Raw genomic sequence first — 18,478 nt, 5'->3', positions numbered from 1 at the left:
GAAGCTCTCTGCTTGTAAGGAAAATAGACATTCCAAATAAATTATATATTGATTCACATATACAATGGGGGATATTTATCAAAGTTGTCTATGTCCCGCATCAATATAGACCAAACTACAGAGGGTTAGTCTGGTCTATTGTGCACCTAATTTATCAAATGGCGCACAGCTCTTGATAAATTCTGTGCACAGACTGCATGATCTATGCTTTAGTCTATATTTAAACCTGCTCCAACATGGTCTGACATTTCGACGTACTTTCAGCCTATGCGACTTGTCGCTGAAAAGTCGCTTTTGATAAATTCAGCACCAATGCATTTTTCAATGCATTTCAGTCCAATATAGACTAGCATGCATCATGTTCTAAAAATCCACTAGAGCAAAAGTCGCAGAAAAGTCGCACATATTTAGACTGCGACTTTCTGTGCGACAAATTTAGACAGGAAAAACCAGTATAAATCCTTTGATAAATCTCCCCCAATATGTCTACTTTATGTTTGCATCATAAAAACAAGTTTTAAATTTTGGAAGACATCAGAGGGCTTCAAAGTTCAGCAGCAATTTTCCACATTTTCAAAATCGGAATTTTTCAGGGGCCAGTTCAGTTTTGAAGTGGATTTGAAGGGCCTTCAAATTCGAAATACCCCACGAATGACCCAATTATAAAAACTGAACCCCTCAAAGTATCCAAAATGACATTCAGTAAGTGTGTTAACACTTTAGGTGTTTCACAGGAATAGCAGCAAAGTGAAGGAGAAAATTCTAAATCTTAATTTTTTACACTTGCATGTTCTTGTAGACCAAGTTTTTGAATTTTTTAAAGTGGTAATAGGAGAAAAAGCCCCCCCCCAAATTTGTAACCCAATTTCTCTCGAGTAAGGAAATACCTCATATGTGTATTTCAAGTGTTCAGCGGGCACAGTAGAGGGCTTAGAAGGGAAGGAGCAACAATTGGATTTTGGAGAGTGAATTTTGCTGAAATGGTTTTTGTGGGGCATGTCACATTTAAAAAGCCCCTATGGTGCCAGAACAGCAGAAAACCCCACATGGCATACCATTTTGGAAACTACACCCCACAAGGCACGTAACAAGGGGTCCAGTGAGCCTTACCACCCCGCAGGTGTTTGACGACTTTTCGTTAAAATCGGATGTGTAAATGAAAAAAAAAAAGTTTTCACTAAAGTGACGTTTTTTTCCCAAATGTACCATTTTTACAAAGAGTAATGGGGGAAAATGCCCCCCAAAATTTGTAACCCCATCTCTTCTGAGTATGGAAATACCCCATGTTAGGATGTAAAATACTCTGCGTGCGAACTACAATGCTCAGAAAAAAAGGAGCGCCATTGAGCTTTTGGAAAGATAATTAGTTTGGAATGGTAGTCAGGGGCCATGTGCGTTTACAAAGCCCCCCGTTGAACCAGAACTGTGGACCCCCCCCCACATGTGACCCATTTTGGAAACTACACCCCTCACAGAATTTAATAAGGGGTGCAGTGAGTATTTACACCCCACTGGCGTTTCACAGATCTTTGGAACAGTGGGCTGTGCAAATGAAAAATTACATTTTTCATTTTCACGGACCACTGTTCCAAAAATCTGTCAGACCCCTTGGGGGGTGTAAATGCTCATTGTACCCCTTATTACATTACATGAGGGGTGTAGTTTCCAAAATGGGGTCACATGAGGGGGGGTCCATTTTTCTGGCACTATGGGGGCTTTGTAAACACACGTGGCCTTCAATTCCAGACAAGCTTTCTCTTCAAAATCCCAATGGCGATCCTTCTCTTCTGAGCACTGTAGTGCGCCAGCAGAGCACTTTACATCCACATATGGGGTATTTTCTTAGAAGAAATGGGGTTACAAATTTTGGGGGGCTTTTTTCCTATTTTCCCTTGTGAAAAAGAAAAATTTAGGGTAACACCAGCATTTTAGTGAAAAATTTAATGAAAATTCGTCAAACACCTGTGGGGTGTTAAGGCTCACTATACCCCTTGTCACATTCCGTGAGGGGTGCAGTTTCCAAAATGGGGTTATATGTGGGTATTTATGTTTTTGCGTTTATGTCAGAACCGCTGTAAAATCAGCCACCCCTGTGCAAATCACCAATTTAGGCCTCAAATGTACATGGTACGCTATCACTCCTGAGCCTTGTTGTGAGCCCGCAGAGCATTTTACGCCTACATATGGGGTATTTCCGTACTCAGGAGAAATCGTGTTTAAAATTTTGGGGGTCTTTTTTTTTTCCTTTTACTGCTTGTGAAAATAAAAAGTATGGGGCAACACCAGCATGTTAGTGTAATTTTTTTTTTTTTTTTTACACTAACAGGCTGGTGTAGCCCCCAACTTTTCCTTTTCATAAAGGGTAAAAGGAGAAAAAGCCCCCCAAAATTTGTAGTGCAATTTTCTCACGATTACGGAAATACCCCATATGTGGCCCTAAACTGTTTCCTTGAAATACGACAGGGCTCCGATATGAAAGAGCGCCATGCGCATTTGAGGACTAAATTAGGGATTGCATATGGGTGGACATAGGGGTATTCTATGCCAGTGATTCCCAAACCGGGTGCCTCCAGCTGTTGCTAAGTCAGTGGCTGTCCAGAAATGCGTGGAGTTGTTGTTTTGCAACAGCTGGAGGCTCCGTTTAGGAAACACTGTCGTATGATATGTTTTTCATTTTTATTGGGGGGTACAGTGTAAGGGGGTGTATATGTTGTGTTTTACCCTTTATTTTGTGTTAGTGTAGTGTAGTGTTTTAGGGTACATTCGCACTGGCATTTTACGGTGAGTTTCCCGCTAGGAGTTTGCGCTGCGGCGAAAAATTTGCCGCAGCCCAAACTTGAAGCAGGAAACTTACTGTAAATATGCCTTAGTGAATGTACCCTGTACATTTACATGGGGGGCAAACCTCCAGGTGTTTCAAAACTACAACTCCCAGCATGTACTGACAGACCATGTGCATGCTGGGAGTTGTACTTTTGCAACAGCTGGAGGCACACTGGTTGGAAAACCTTCAGTTAGGTTCTGTTACCTTACTCAGTATTTTCCAACCAGTGTGCCTCCCAGCTGTTGCAAAACTACAACTCCCAGCATGTACTGATCGCCAAAGGGCATGCTGGGAGATGTAGTTATGCAACTACAGCTCCCAGCATGCTGAAACAGCTGTTTGGGCATGCTGGGATTTGCAGTTTTGCAACATCTGGAGGGCTACAGTTTATAGACCACTGCACAGTGATCTCCAAACTGTGGACCTCCAGATGTTGCAAAACTACAAATCCCTGCATGCCCAGACAACAAACAGCTGTTTGGGCATGCTAGGAGTTGTAGTTTTGCAAGATCTGGAGGGATACAGTTTAGAGACCACTGTATAGTGGTCTCAAACTGTAACCCTCCAGCTGTTGCAAAACTACATATTCCAGCATGCACAAACAGCTGTCTGGGCATGCTGGGACTTGTAGTTTTGCAACATCTGGAGGGCTACAGGTTAGAGACCACTCTATTGTGATCTCAGACTGTAGCCCTCCAGATGTTCCTAGGCAACTTACCGGCTTCCGTAGGATCCAGGGAGCCGTCATCTTCTGCTGCACGACATGCCGCCCGCCGATCTCCGTCGCCCGCTGCCTCCGGACGGGTACGTGGACTTCGGCGTTTGGTCCCCTTCGTTTCCCTGTTCTGCCCCGCCTATTGTGGGTGGGCAGGACGGGGAAAAATAAATGTAACCCCCCCACCGATCTGCTATTGGTCGTCGCTTCTGACGACCAATAGCAGGGATAGGAGGGGTGGCACCTCTGCCACCTCACTCCTATCCCTTCAGGGGGATCATGGGTGTCTTAGACAAACGCGATCCCCCTTATATTCCGGGTCATCAGGTCACCATAGACCCGTATGACCCAGAATCGGCGCAAATCGCAAGTGTGAATTTACTTGCGATTTGCGCCGATCGCCGACATGGGGGGGTCTGATGACCCCCCTGGGCATTTGCGCGGGGTGCCTGCTGATCGATATCAGCAGCCACCCCGGTCCAGTCCCCGCCCGGCGCGCGGCGGGGACCGAAATTCCCACGGGCGTATGGATACGCCCTTCGTCCTTAAGTACCAGGACGCAAGGGCGTATGCATACGCCCTTCATCCCCAACAGGTTAATTGTGGAGGAACTAAGAAATGTTTCTATGGTACCACCACCCACAGCTTCCTCACCTTTCTCCTGACCTCCGACTTAACACACCTTTCTCCCTCCTATCTTTTCCTCCCACATTCCTTCAACCAATCATATCCACAAAAGAAAAAAGAGAGAAAGAGGAAAAAAACGGTGTACAATTTCGGCAATAAGGAAGCCTCAACAGAAGTTATAACCACAGTTAATATTTATAACCTCCACTATGCCTACTGAATATGATAGCACAAAAAATTCTAGCAGCAGGTGACTTCTTATCAGTTGTAATCCTATATATTTTCCCAATTTGCAGTACAACCAGAGATAAAGGGGTAGTCCAGTGCTAAAAAAAAACATATCCCCTATCCTAAGGATAGGGGATAAGTTTCAGATCGCGGGGGGTCCGACCGCTGGGGCCCCCGCGATCTCCTGTACGGGGCACCGGCTTGCTGGCCAGATAGCGGGTGCCGACCACCGTATGAAGCAGCGGCCGACACGCCCCCTCAATACTGCGCCATTGCAGAGCGGGAGAATGCCGAAGGTAGAGCTCCGGCATTTCCATAGAGTTGTATTGAGGGGGCGTGTCAGCTGCCGCTTCGTGCGGTGGTCAACATGCCCCCTTCCTGTGGGCTGCCGGGGCCCTGTACAGGAGATCGCGGGGGGACCCAACAGTCAGACCCCCCACGATCTGAAACTTATCCCCTATCCTAGGATAGGGGATACGTTTTTCAGCACTGGAAAAACCAAAAAAAAGAGACCCAAATTCCTTTCAAGTCCTTTTGAGTCCGACCATTGTAGCTTTCACCTATAGAGCAGGCTTTTATTTTTTTTCCCTTGAAGCGTTTGTTTCCTTAGTTACAATGAATGCCGCATTGTCCAAACATTAAAAATCCTTTAAATTTACTTTAGCAACCATGACAGAAAACTGCACTATGGGCTTCTCACAGTACTAGCCTCACAACCACACTTTTATATAGTATAGATTTTTTTATGCACAATAAACCTAAGATCTTCACAATGTCTTTGCATCCAAGATTTTATCACACAATTACCTTAGATTTCCGCAATGTCTTTAGCAATTTATAATTTCTATCTACTGACCATACTGACTATTATCTCTATAGTAAAGCATTACTATGTCTTCCAGACACACTTGAAACTATCACAGTAAGTTGGAGCACTGCTGCTCTCGCCACTCCAACACCAACCACCATTGACTTATTTTGCCACCTCTGTCGTCCTCACATTGTTGCGTGGCTTTCACTTTCATCCTCTTGTCCGCACCATCCCAATTAGCTCTCACCCTGTATCACATGTCCCATGCCTCTCCTCCTGCTCCCTCTGCAGAGCCCCAGAACCAAAGATTGGCAATCACTGCCACTTCACCACCCTCTGCCTCCCCGTTGAATCCAAGTGCTCCAAACGCTCCGTGCCTCCATGTCACCACCTCCGCTATTTCACCATTCTCTGCTTAGCCACTTAGCCCCTCTGCTGTGTGATCCTCACCATAGCCATAAATGCCTCCTGGCTTCACAGCTTCCACCGGTTCTAGCCTGCGAAGTAGTTAGAGTGGCGTAGCGTGCGTCTGCTCACATGCTATATTTACAGATGGTGCAGGATCCCCCTATAAGCCCATCTACACCTCCTATAATTTAATTATAAGATTAGGCAGAGTTTACATGGCAGCTGGAGGACTAAAAAAGAAGTAAGAAAAATATGGTATCTCCACATACACAAGACCTGAATTATAAAATTGTAAGAAAGAACAAAAAAAGTAACCCCATATGGTGAAAAGATTTGCAGAATTGCAGTTTTTTTGTTTGTTAATGCAGCCTCCCAATAAGAAAATAAAAAGCATTTGAAAAGTCAGATGTTTCCTAAAATGTATAACAATGAAAACTGGAACGCATCCAGAAAAAATACAAGCCATCATAAGGAAAAAAATGAAAACATATTTCTATTCTTTTCTCTGAATTTTAAGTTTACGGAAACAGCTAATATCTGTAACATGTTTTTTCAGTGAACTTATCAATTATACAGTATATCCTCCAAAAAAGAGCCAACAAAAAATGACCACTCATTCTGCATAAAAATGCTCTCATATATCTAGTGCAGAAGAAGAGAATCCGGGATGTTTGGTGCTATCTCTCCAGTAAAGGCTGTGTTTGAGTCTAAGGTTATGGATAATTTTTTATTGGATTAAACTGCATAATAGTGTAAATCTACATTAGCTCGGAGGCGGTATACATTTTCACTACAATTTGTGGTGGGAAAAAAGCTTTAAGGCTTCATCCTTTAGAATAGAGTTGAGCGAACTTACAGTAAATTGGCTCATAGCAAACCTTGCAGCTCGGCTGTTGATTACTTTAGTCTCCATAAATTAGTTTAGCTTTCCAAGGGATCCAGTTGCCTGTAAAAGGTGGATACAGACCTAGGAGACCTAAGACTGTCATCCCAGACTTTTCCAGGACACCAGAGCCCTTGGAAAGCTGAACTAATTTACGCAGACTAAAGTAATCAACAGCCGAGCTGCGAGGTTTGCTAGAAGCCAATTTACTGTAAGTTCGCTCAACTCTACCATAGATCATTACTTAGATAAGTTAAAAATAAAAACATTTAAAAAAATAAAGACATTTGTTAGGCAATATGTATAAGACAATGTACTTATACTTTATAATGTATATATAATGCGTTACACCAAAATGATTTTACTGAGCAGAGTAAAACTAAGTCTAATCTTTTCTGTTCTAGGTGCCTTAGATGTTGAATGCGATGTACATGTATTTTTTCTTGTACCAGGATGAAGTAAGTTATGTAAAAGTATACATATAACGTTCTCTATAGACATTAGATTTTGTTATGACAGACTTCACCAGTTTTGAGGGATGTGTCAGTAATCTAATGTCTATGTGGATAGCCATAGTATACCCCAATGTCTATGGACACAGATGGTATAGGTGACCTGCACAATTGTTTCTATCAATGAAACTGACACCAGAGATCCTTCATTCCAGCGAAATAACATGTCCATTTATCGAGCCCACAGAATTGTCCAGAGTAAAAGAACCTTCATTCCTCATACCCCATACAGTTTTTTTTCTGAGTACAATCCATTACTATGTACATAATTTAACCTCTTCCCACTCTGCACTATAATAACATTTCACTGCTTGTAGGTTGTTCCATGCTATTATGGTGCAGTGACTATGTGGGCAAAGAGCTGTGTCTGTGTCATGACTTGTAGTTGTCAGCTGCATTATACGGCCAACATCCTGAGATAGTGACCATGATCAGAGAAAAGCCTATCCCAACAAGCTAGCCCCTTTTAGGCCAAGGTCAACAGTGACTCCTAAGGAGATTGAAAGAAGGGAGGGGAGATCACAATTAGCTATTTTGTTACTATGGTAGCCAGAGGCCCTCCTAGTGGCCGAATGCATTAGGCAGTGACGTCACTAATGAATTTCGACTCGTTGAAGCCTGGCAACGAGTCGGAATTCATTCACTGCGGTGCTCGCTCCCGCCTGTCAATCAGACAGGCGGGAGCAAGCGCTTTGAAAGAAGAGGACGCGCGCAGGCTACCTGGCAGGCCCCGGAGACAGGTAAAAATATCTATGTTGTGTCTGTTTTCAATGTGTTTTTGTGCTTTTGCGGGGGGAGGGGGGTAGTGGGTTGAGCGGGGCCAGGGGGGTTGCGGGCTGTGCGGCGGGAGCGGGATGTGCGGCCATATACCTATACAGTATGCCTCCAGTTGTTTCCCCACTACAACTCCCAGCATGCCCTGACAGCCAATAGATGTCAGGGCAAGCTGGGAGTTGTAGTGGGTAAACAGCTGGAGGGACACTGAATAGGTGAACTAAGGGGGGGTGGAGAGTGAGTTGAGCGGCGCAACGGGGGGGGTGGGGCTGGGTTGCGGGCTGCGCGGCGGGGGGCGGGATGTGCACAGCGATCACAGATACGGTTTTCAGCTATACAGTATGCCTCCAGTTGTTTCCCCACTACAACTCCCAGCATGCCCTGACAGCCATTAGATGTCAGGGCAAGCTGGGAGTTGCAGTGGGGAAACAGCTGGAGGCGCCCTGTATAGATGAACTACGGGCGGAAGTGTCGGCCCCAGCAGGCATCAGTGACGTGGTGCCTGCTGGGGAAGTCTGCCTGGTGGTGAGCACACTACCAGGCAGACAAAAAGGCATTTTTTAATATGTAAAAAAAAAAAATTAAAGGCAGGGAAGGGGTTAGGGATAGATGGGTAATAAGCAGGGACAGAAAAAAGAAAAAAAGTGCTGGTAGGAGCTACCCTTTAACCTGTTGGGGACGAAGGGCGTATGCATTACGCCCTTGCGTGCTGGTACTTAAGGACAAAGGACGTATCCATATGCCCGTGGGAATTTCGGTCCCCGCCGGGCGGGGACCGGACCGTGGTGACTGCTGATATCTAGCAGCAGGCACCCCGTGCAGATGCCCAGGGGGGGTCATTAGACCCCCCCCCCCCATGTCGGCGATCGGCAAAAATCGCAATTGAATTCACACTTGCGATTTGCGCCGATTCCGGGTCATTACGGGTCTATGGTGACCCGGTAACCCGGAATATAAGGGGGATCGCGGGTGTCTAAGACACCCACGATCCCCCTAAAGCGATAGGAGTGATGTGGCACAGGTGCCACCCCTCCTATCCCTGCTATTGGTGGTCTAGACACGACTACCAATAGCAGATCGGGGGCGGGGGGGTTTACTTTAGTTTTCCCCGTCCTGCCCATCCACAATAGGCGGGCCAGAACGGGGAAAACGAAGAGGAGCGGCACCGAAGATCACTTACCCGTCCGGAGGCAGCGGAGCGACGGTGATCAGCGGGCGGCGACGGAGATCCGTCCTGGATGCGACGGAAGCCGGTGAGTTGCCTAGCAACATCTAGAGGGCTACAGTCTGAGACCACTATAGTGGTCTCTAGACTGTAGCCCTCCAGATGTTGCAAAACTACAACTCCCAGCATGCCCAGACAGCTGTTTGCTGTGTGGGCATGCTGGGATTTGTAGTTTTGCAACAGCTGGAGGTCTACAATTTAGAGACCACTGCACATTGATCTCTATACTGCCCTCTAGATCTTGCAAAACTACAACTCCTAGCATGCCCACACAGCTGTTTTCTGTCTGGGCATGCTGGGAGTTGTAGTTTTGCAACATCTGGAGGTCCACAGTTTGGAGATCACTGTTCAGTGGTCTCTAAATTGTAGCACTCAAGATGTTGCAAAACTGCAAATCCCAGCATGCCCAAACAGCAAACAGCTGTCTCGGCATGCTGGGAGTTGTAGTTGCGTACCTACAGCTGTTGCATAACTACATCTCCCAGCATGCCCTTCTGTGATCAGTACATGCTGGGAATTGTAGTTTTGCAACAGCTGGAGACACACTGGTTGGAAAATACTGAGTTAGGTAACAGAATCTAACTGAAGGTTTTCCAACCAGTGTGCCTCCAGCTGTTGCAAAACTACAACTCCCAGCATGCACATGGTCTGTCAGTACATGCTGGGAGTTGTAGTTTTGAAACAGCTCGAGGTTCTCCCCCCCCGCCCCCCCCCCATGTGAAAGTACAGGGTACATTCACACGTGCGGGTTTACAGTAAGTTCCCTGCTTCAAGTATGAGCTGCGGTAAATTTTTCGCCGCAGCGCAAATTCCTAGCTCACCGTAACCCGCCAGTGCCAATGTACCCTTAAAACACTACACTAACACATAATAAAGAGTAAAACCCTACATATACCCACCCTTACTCTGTCCCCCCCCCCCCCCAATAAAAATGAAAAACGTATTGTATGGCAGTGTTTCCAAAACGGAGCCCCCAGCTGTTGCAATACAACAACTCCACGCATTTATGGACACCCACTGACTGTCCAGGCATGCTGGGAGTTTAGCAACAGCTGGAGGCACGCTGTTTGGGAATCACTGGCGTAGAATACCCCTATGTCCACCCCTATGCAATCCCTAATTTAGTCCTCAAATGCGCATGGTGCTCTCTCACTTCGGAGCCCTGTCGTATTTCAAGGAAACAGTTTAGGGCCACATATGGGGTATTTCCGTACTCGAGAGAAATTGCACTACAAATTTTGGGGGGCTTTTTCTCCTTTCACCCCTTATGAAAAGGAAAAGTTGGGGTCTACACCAGCCTGTTAGTGTAAAAAAAAAAAATGTTTTACACTAACATGCTGGTGTTGCCCCAAAATACTGGTTTTGCCCCAAATTTTACTGTTTTACAAGGGGTAATAGGAGAAATGCCCCCCAAAATTTGTAACCCCATTTCTTCTGAGTATGGAAATACCCCATGTTAGGACGTCAAATGCACTGCGAGCGAACTACAATGCTCAGAAGAGAAGGAGCGTCATTGAGCTTTTAGAGAGATAATTTTAGAGAGATACATTTTGGGGCAAAACCAGTCCCCCCCCCCCCCCCCCCCCCCCTTCTCACCCCCTTTAGTTCTTTCATTTACACATCCGACTTTAACAAAAAGTTGTCATACACCTGTGGGGTGTTCCTTGAGGGGTGTAGTTTCCATAATAGTGTGCAATGTGTGGGGGGGGGGGGGGGTTGCTGTCCTGGCACCATAGGGGCTTCCTAAATGCGACATGCCCACCAAAAACCATTTCAGAAAAACTCACTCTCCAAAATCCCATTGTTGCTCCTTCGCTTCTGAGCCCTCTAGTGCACCCGCCGAACACTTGACATACACAGATGAGATATTTCCTCACTCGAGAGAAATTGGGTTACAAATTTTGAGAGGATTTTTTTTCCTTTTACCCCTTGTAAAAATTTAAAAACTGGGTCTACAAGAACATGCGAGTGTAAAAAATGAAGATTTTGAATTTTCTCCTTCACTTTGCTGCTATTCCTGTGAAACACCTAAAGGGTTAACACACTTACTGAATGCCAATTTGAATACTTTGGGGGGTGCAGTTTTTATAATGGGGTCATTTATGGGGTATTTCTAACCAGAAGACCCTTCAAATCCACTTCAAACCTGAACTGGTCCCTGAAAAATTCTGATTTTGAAAATTTTGCGGAAAATTGCTGCTGAAATTTGAAGCCCTCTGATGTTTTCCAAAAGTAAAAACATGTCAACTTTATGATGGAAACATAAAGTAGACATATTGTATATGTGAATCAATATATAATTTATTTGGAATGTCTATTTTTCTTACAAGCAGAGAGCTTCAAAGTTAGAAAAATGCAAAATTTTCTAATTTTTCATGAAATTTTGGAATTTTTCACCAAGAAATGATGCAAGTATCGCCGAAAATTTACCACTAACATAAAGTAGAATATGTCCCAAATAAACAATCTCGGAATCAAATTTATAAGTAAAAGCATCCCAGAGTTATTAATGCTTAAAGTGACAGTGGTCAGATTTGCAAAAAATGCTCCCGTCCTTAGGGTCATAATGGGCTCCGTCCCCAAGGGGTTAAGGACTCCACTACACTTTTGTTTTTTCTCCTCACTTTTCCAAAAAATCATACCGTATATACTCGAGTATAAGCCAACCCGAATATAAGCCGAGGCCCCTAATTTCACCCCAAAATCCCAGGAAAAGTTATTGACTCGAGTATAAGCCTAGGGTGGGAAATACATCATCCCCCCCCTGTCATCATCCAGACCCCCGTCATTAACACCCTCATCATCATCACCCTTGTCATCATCACCCTTGTCATCATCACCCTTGTCATCATCACCCTTGTCATCATCCCACACCCCCCTTCATCATCCCCTTGTCATCATCCCACACCCCCCCTTCATCGTCCCCTTGTCATCATCCCCACCCCCCTTCATCATCCCCTTGTCATCATCCCACACACCCCCTTCATCATCCCCTTGTCATCATCCCACACATCCCCTTGTCATCATCCTCTTGTCATCATCCTCTTGTCATCATCGCCACCCCCCCTTCATCATCCCCCTGTCATCATTCCACACCCCCATTCCACATCATTCCACATTCCACACTTCATCATCCCCTTGCCATAATCCCCCCTTCATCATCCCCTTGTCATAATCCCCCCCCCTTCATCATCCCCTTGTCATAATCCCCCCCCCCTTCATCATCCCCTTGTCATAATCCCCCCCCCCTTCATCATCCCCTTGTCATAATCCCCCCCCCTTCATCATCCCCTTGTCATCATCACCACGTCATCATCATGGTCTTCAACCTGCGGACCTCCAGATGTTTCAAAACTACAACTCCCAGCAAGCCCGGGCAGCCATCGGCTGTCCGGGCTTGCTGGGAGTTGTAGTTTTGAAACCTCTGGAGGTCCGCAGGTTGAAGACCACTGCGGCCTTCGACATCATCCAGCCCCCCCCCTTCTCACCCCCTTTAGTTCTGTACTTACCTCCGCTCGGCGGGACGTTAGGGTGCGCTGGTCCGGTGCTGCAGGACTGTCCGGTGAGGAGGTCGTCCGGTGGGATAGTGGTTCCGGGCTGCCATCTTCACCGGGGAGGCCTCTTCTCCGCGCTTCGGGCCCAGAATAGAGGCGTTGCCTTGACGATGACACAGAGGAACGTTGGTAATGAAACGTATCTCTGCGTCGTCATCAAGGCAACGTGACTATTCCGGGGCCGGGCCCGAAGCGCGGAGAAGAGGCCTCCCCGGTGAAGATGGCAGCCCGGAACCACTATCCCACCGGACGACCTCCTCACCGGACAGTCCTGCAGCACCGGACCAGCGCTGAGCGGAGGTGAGTACAGAACTAAAGGGGGTGGGGGGGCTGGATGATGTCGAAGGCCGCAGTGGTCTTCAACCTGCGGACCTCCAGAGGTTTCAAAACTACAACTCCCAGGAAGCCCGGACAGCCGATGGCTGCCCGGGCTTGCTGGGAGTTGTAGTTTTGAAACCTCTGGAGGTCCGCAGGTTGAAGACCACTGAGGGCGGAGAGTTCACTCGAGTATAGGCCGAGGGCTTATACTCGAGTATATACGGTAACTCCGTTTTCCACCTACAGACCTATGAGGGTTTGCTTTTTGCCCCACCAATTTTATTTTGTAATGAAATCAATCTCTATGGCGAAAGAAAAAAAAAAAAAGAATTTGTGGGGCAAAAATTAAATAAAAAAACATGCTTCTACGCAGTGCATTTTTTGGTAAAAATGACACCTTATCTTTATTCTGTAGAATAGGGCTGTAGGTAACGATTATTTTAATAATCGATTCGTTGTCGATTATTTTATCGATTAATCGGAAAAAATGTCAAAATGCCAAAAAAAGGGGTTCAGCTGATTCTACTTTAAAAACTATGTACAATGGCCATATTAAAAGTTTCTAGCATGGGATGTGACCAAACAGCAGCAATTTTATATATATATATATATATATATATATATATATTTATATTTTTTACGTTTAGGCCGGTTGCTGTACAGAATCATTATTAATGATCCTGTACAGAAACCAGCGTAAATTTGATACTGCCGCATGAGTAACTGTCTGAACTATTAAAATAAAATGTTAATGATTTACTAATATTTTAATAGTTCAGACAGTTAGCCATGCAATAGTATCAAATATGTAAAAGAAAAAATTATTTAACTTTTTTTTGTATAGCAATAGGAAAAGGGGGAGCTAATTTTTATTGGGGGAGCAGTAAATTTACATATTTTTTCTTTATATAGCACTCCTATACACGTGTTTGTGTGTGTGTGTGTGTGTGTGTGTGTGCAGACTGCAGACCATTGCTTTTACAGACCCCTTTAGACAGCAGGGGCCCCCCTTTAGACAGCAGGGCCCTCCCCCTCTTTAGACAGCAGGGCCCTCCCCCTCTTTAGACAGCAGGCCCCTCCCCCTTTAGACAGCAGGGCCCCTCTTTGTAGACGGCAGGGCCCCCCTTTAGACCACAGCCCCCAACCTTGTAGACGGCAGGGCCCCCCTTTAGACCGCAGCCCCCACCCTTGTAGACAGCTCACCTGCAGTTGTCCTCTGTCGGGGGCTGCCGCTCCGCTGCACAGTTCTCCCGTCCGCATCACGTTGTGCTATGGAGGACCATGTGACACACGCGTCACTCTGCTTCCTCCGTAGCGTTACGCTGGCGTAGGGGAGGAGGTGAAGTGACGTCCCCAAAGGGGACTATAACACGCAATCATTAGATTGAATACACTGAACAATGCTATGCAGTGTCATCAGTGCCTTATTGCTTCAGGCTGCCATTGCTGACTGGAGTTTTGGATTGCTGATCGGAAGAGGTGGCAGGTAAGGGACCTCCCGTCATCCTTTTAGCTTTTTGGGACATCGCGTTATCACCACTATGGTCCCGATCAGCTCTGCTAAGCAGCTGTGATTGTTCATTTTTATTTTTGCATTTTATACGTTGCAATCAACTTTGATTGTGAAGTCTAAGAGTTTAATGCCGGGCATCACCAAGATTGGTGATGTCCGGCAGTAGACACAGGTCCCACCACCCCACTATAACGCGCACTCCACTGATGAACACGCTCTAAACTCCTGAGCGCATGTCATAGCAGGGGAGAGGGCGCAGGGCTTAAATGCATGTCCTGCGTCCTTAAGAGGTTAAATGGAACCTGTCACCAATTTTATGATTTTATGCTGCTGAAACTGCGGATGGGAAGCCTAAAACAGGTGGAGTCAGCAGGGTGCCCGGACACTATGATTAACTCTGAATCCTATATATAGATAGTCAAGCAGTTGCTCTTCACCCCACCAGCACTGAGTGAGAAAGATGCATTGCTCAGGGCCAATGTGGTGTGAAGCAGTTACTGGGATACGCCCCCCGTGACTACTTACCTGAGTCTTGGTGGCATTTTTAAACTTTGATAGTCTAAAATGCCCAAGCGTTTCAAAGTTAATCATAGTGTCTTGCCATCCTGCTGCCTGCACCTGTTTTATGCTTCCTGTCCTTTGGGCAGCATAAAATGGTGACAGGTTTCCTTTAGTGCAACATCTTGTTGCAACATCTTGTTAATGCAAATTCTCCAGGCCAGGTGAGAGAGGTTAGTGGCAATGTACACAGTACTATTTGTGATCGGGGCTTACACATTCGTACTCGTGATAACAATTATATATACTTACTTGTTATGTAAACATTATGACTTAACCTATTGGTCTGAGATGTGCCCGATGACCGCGACGGAGGCCATACCTTAAGAGGGTATGCCCTGTAATGGATGAAATGAAGAATAAAAGAGGAAAAAGAAAGGGAGGGTTGGGAGGAGTCCGCAAACATCACGAATGGCCCACTGATAGGAGGTAGGGGCATTATATACCCCTTCCCCCGCCCACAACCCTATGTGCCGCCTGACGTGCAAGGGGGGTGGAGATGTTACTGCCCCTCTCACAAATACAGCCTAACTAGGCTTCACACTTGTGATCGGGGCTTACACATTCGTACTCGTAATAACAATGATATATACTTACTTGTTATGTACACATTATGTCTTAACCTATTGGTCTGAGATGTGCCCGATGACCGCGACGGAGGCCATACCTTAAGAGGGTAAAAAGTAAATCTAGTAGGGAATTAAATGTAATCAAGGACCAAAGCCCCTACCCTAGCACTGACCAAGATAAAGCTCTGATATTGAGATAGAATTGGTGAAGCGAACTGACTGGCCCAGGAATCGATGCCTGGAAACTGAAGAGTGTTGTAGTCATGCCCACCCCCGACTGAAACAAGAGTTGGCACTTGAGCAAGGTCAGGCCAAACCCCCAGCCGATGTCTGCTTGTAGCATGCTGCCTAATATCAGTGCGGGAGTGAAACACTGTGACCTATCAGGCCTGATGAATCCCATCATGTTCCTGCTAATAAGTGGCAAAATATAAAACTGTTGGCATATAGGCACATCCACCACCCCCCGATTACCCTTGGCGTTGAACAGCCTAATTGCCTGTAGATCAAACAATATCCGAATACCTTACCTGAAAACTAAGCCAACCCAATGCCCAATTCCTAACACCACTGCCTCATGAATGGTGTCCCACTGCGAGTGACCCACTAGCTATCCTGTCTGTAATTTGCCTACCCAAATGTACCTGCAGACACTACCGCTCTGTGCCTGAGCAGTCGTGCCCACAAGCTGGACAATTGTGCAAATGAAAATGCCGGTGAAGCAGGCGCTAATAGGGCCGTCGACCGTGTGAATGGACTCTGCTGGAAACTTGTTAATGACAACCTGTGTGGTGTATCCCCTGGCAGACGTGTTGTCACACATGGTGACCCCATGTGTGTGGCGAGTTGCTCTTGCTCACCTGTGGTCTATTGCTTTGCGACTGTGTCAGTAGTGTAGACCTGCGTGAGCCTTACCCTGCGGACGTGGCAGGCATGAAGGGTAACAAACCTATGTCGGAATGTTGCTCTGAAGACGTGTCAGTAACAATAACCTGTGTGGCAACTCCCCCGGCAGACGTGGCAGGCATAACAGGTAAGCAGCCACCTATGTGTCGTAATGTTATTGCTCTGAAGACGTGTCAGTAACGATAACCTGCATGGAGCCTCCCCCTGCAGACGTGGCAGGCATAATGGGAAAACAACCACCTGTGTGGCATAATGTTATTGCTCTGAAGACGTGTCAGTAACAATAACCTGCGTGGTAAATCCCCCTGCAGACGTGGCAGGCATAATGGGTAAAGAAACCACCTATGTGTCGTAACGTTATAGCTCTGAAAATGTGTCAGTAATAATTGTTGCGTGGTACCTCCCCTGCAGATGTGGCAGGCATACCTGGTAAACAACCACCTATGTGGCGTGATGTTATTGCTCTGAAGATGTGTCAGTAACAAAAACCTGCGTGGTACATCCCCCTGCAGGCGTGGCAGGCCTAACAAGTAAACAACCATCTATGCGTCGTGAAGTTATTGCTCTGAAGACGTGTCAGTAACAATAACCTGCATGGTGCCTCCCCCTGCAGACGTGGCAGGCATAACGGGAAAACAACCACCTGTGTGGTGTGATGTTATTGCTCTGAAGATGTGTCAGTAACAATGACCTGCGTGGTACATCCCCCTACAGACGTGGCAGGCATAACAGGTAAACAACAATCTATGCGTCGTGATGTTATTGCTCTGAAGACGTGTCAGTAACAATAACCTGCATGGTGCCTCCCCCTGCAGACGTGGCAGGCATAACGGGAAAACATCCACCTGTGTGGCGTAATGTTATTGCTCTGAAGACGTGTCAGTAACAATAACCTGCGTGGTACATCCCCCTGCAGACGTGGCAGGCATAATGGGTAAAGAAACCACCTATGTGTCATAACGTTATTGCTCTGAAAATGTGTCAGTAACAATTGCTGCGTGATACCTCCCCTGCAGATGTGGCAGGCATGTCTTGTAAACAACCACCTGTGTGTCGTAATGTTATTGCTCTGAAGACGTGTCAGTAACAATAACCTGCGTGGTACCTCCCCCTGCAGACATGGCAGGCATGTCTGGTAAACAACCACCTGTGTGTCGTAATGTTATTGCTCTGAAGACGTGTCAGTAACAATAACCTGCGTGGTGCATCCCCCTACAGACGTGGTAGGCATAACAGGAAAACAACCACCTATGTGTCATAATGTAATTGCTCTGAAGACGTGTCAGTAACAATAACCTGCGTGCTGCCTCTTCCTGCAGACGTGGCAGGCATAACAGGTAAACCACCTGTGTCGTGATGTTATTGCTCTGAAGAACGTGTCGGTAACAATAACCTGCGTGGTGCCTCCTCCTGCAGACGTGGCAGACAAGACAGGTTAAAAACCACCTGTGTGTCGTGATGTTATTGCTCTGAAGGCGTGGTAGTCATGGGAACTATAACGTAGTCCCAGCGTTGGCACCGCGAAGTTAAGAGCGTGTGAGTCGTATGATGGTATGCACGTATGTGTACTATTACTGCATGCACTGCATGGAAGCACCCACAATGTACAATGAAAACTATGAGTATATACACTAAACCAAATGCTACCAGCTCGCCAATGCCATGCACCTTCGCATGGCACTGACACCATGAGCGTCTGAACAACCCGAAAGCCCGAGGCGCGTGAAACACAGAGAAACAAAGCACCACACATGCACAACTAGTCCCTCGTCAAGAGTGCATGTGTGTCATGAAAAGCAATGGATGTCTGACCAACGAGAGTGCATGATTAGTAAAGAACTGTGAGCATATGCCACCGTAAGAGCTAAGGACAAATGCACCAAACGGTATGGATGCTGATGAGCATATGTACAGTACAAATGGCAAAAACGTAATGTCAATGCCAAAAGCATGTGGCCGCGTAAATGCCATGAGCGGTATAGATACCATTGCGTATGATCAAAATAAAATCCATTGCATGTGGACAGTATAACTGCGTGTATGAACCGTGTGC

At 46.3% G+C, this 18,478-nt stretch overlaps 1 protein-coding gene across 7 annotated transcripts in view; it reads left to right on the top strand.

Annotated features, from left to right (window-relative positions):
• The window catches only part of LOC130284782 (uncharacterized), a 63,275-nt gene that overhangs the window by 12,078 nt on the left and 32,719 nt on the right, over nucleotides 1-18,478 (top strand). For all 7 annotated transcript variants that reach the window (XR_008847142.1, XR_008847143.1, XR_008847141.1 and 4 more), the window contains exon 2: nucleotides 6,901-6,954. The gene's annotated coding sequence lies outside the window, so the exon portion shown is untranslated. The remainder of the gene's footprint in view (nucleotides 1-6,900; nucleotides 6,955-18,478) is intronic.

The sequence above is a fragment of the Hyla sarda genome, chromosome 8 (assembly GCF_029499605.1).
Source record: "Hyla sarda isolate aHylSar1 chromosome 8, aHylSar1.hap1, whole genome shotgun sequence".
Classification (NCBI taxonomy): domain Eukaryota; kingdom Metazoa; phylum Chordata; class Amphibia; order Anura; family Hylidae; genus Hyla; species Hyla sarda.
This window is presented reverse-complemented; position numbering and strand designations above follow the sequence as displayed.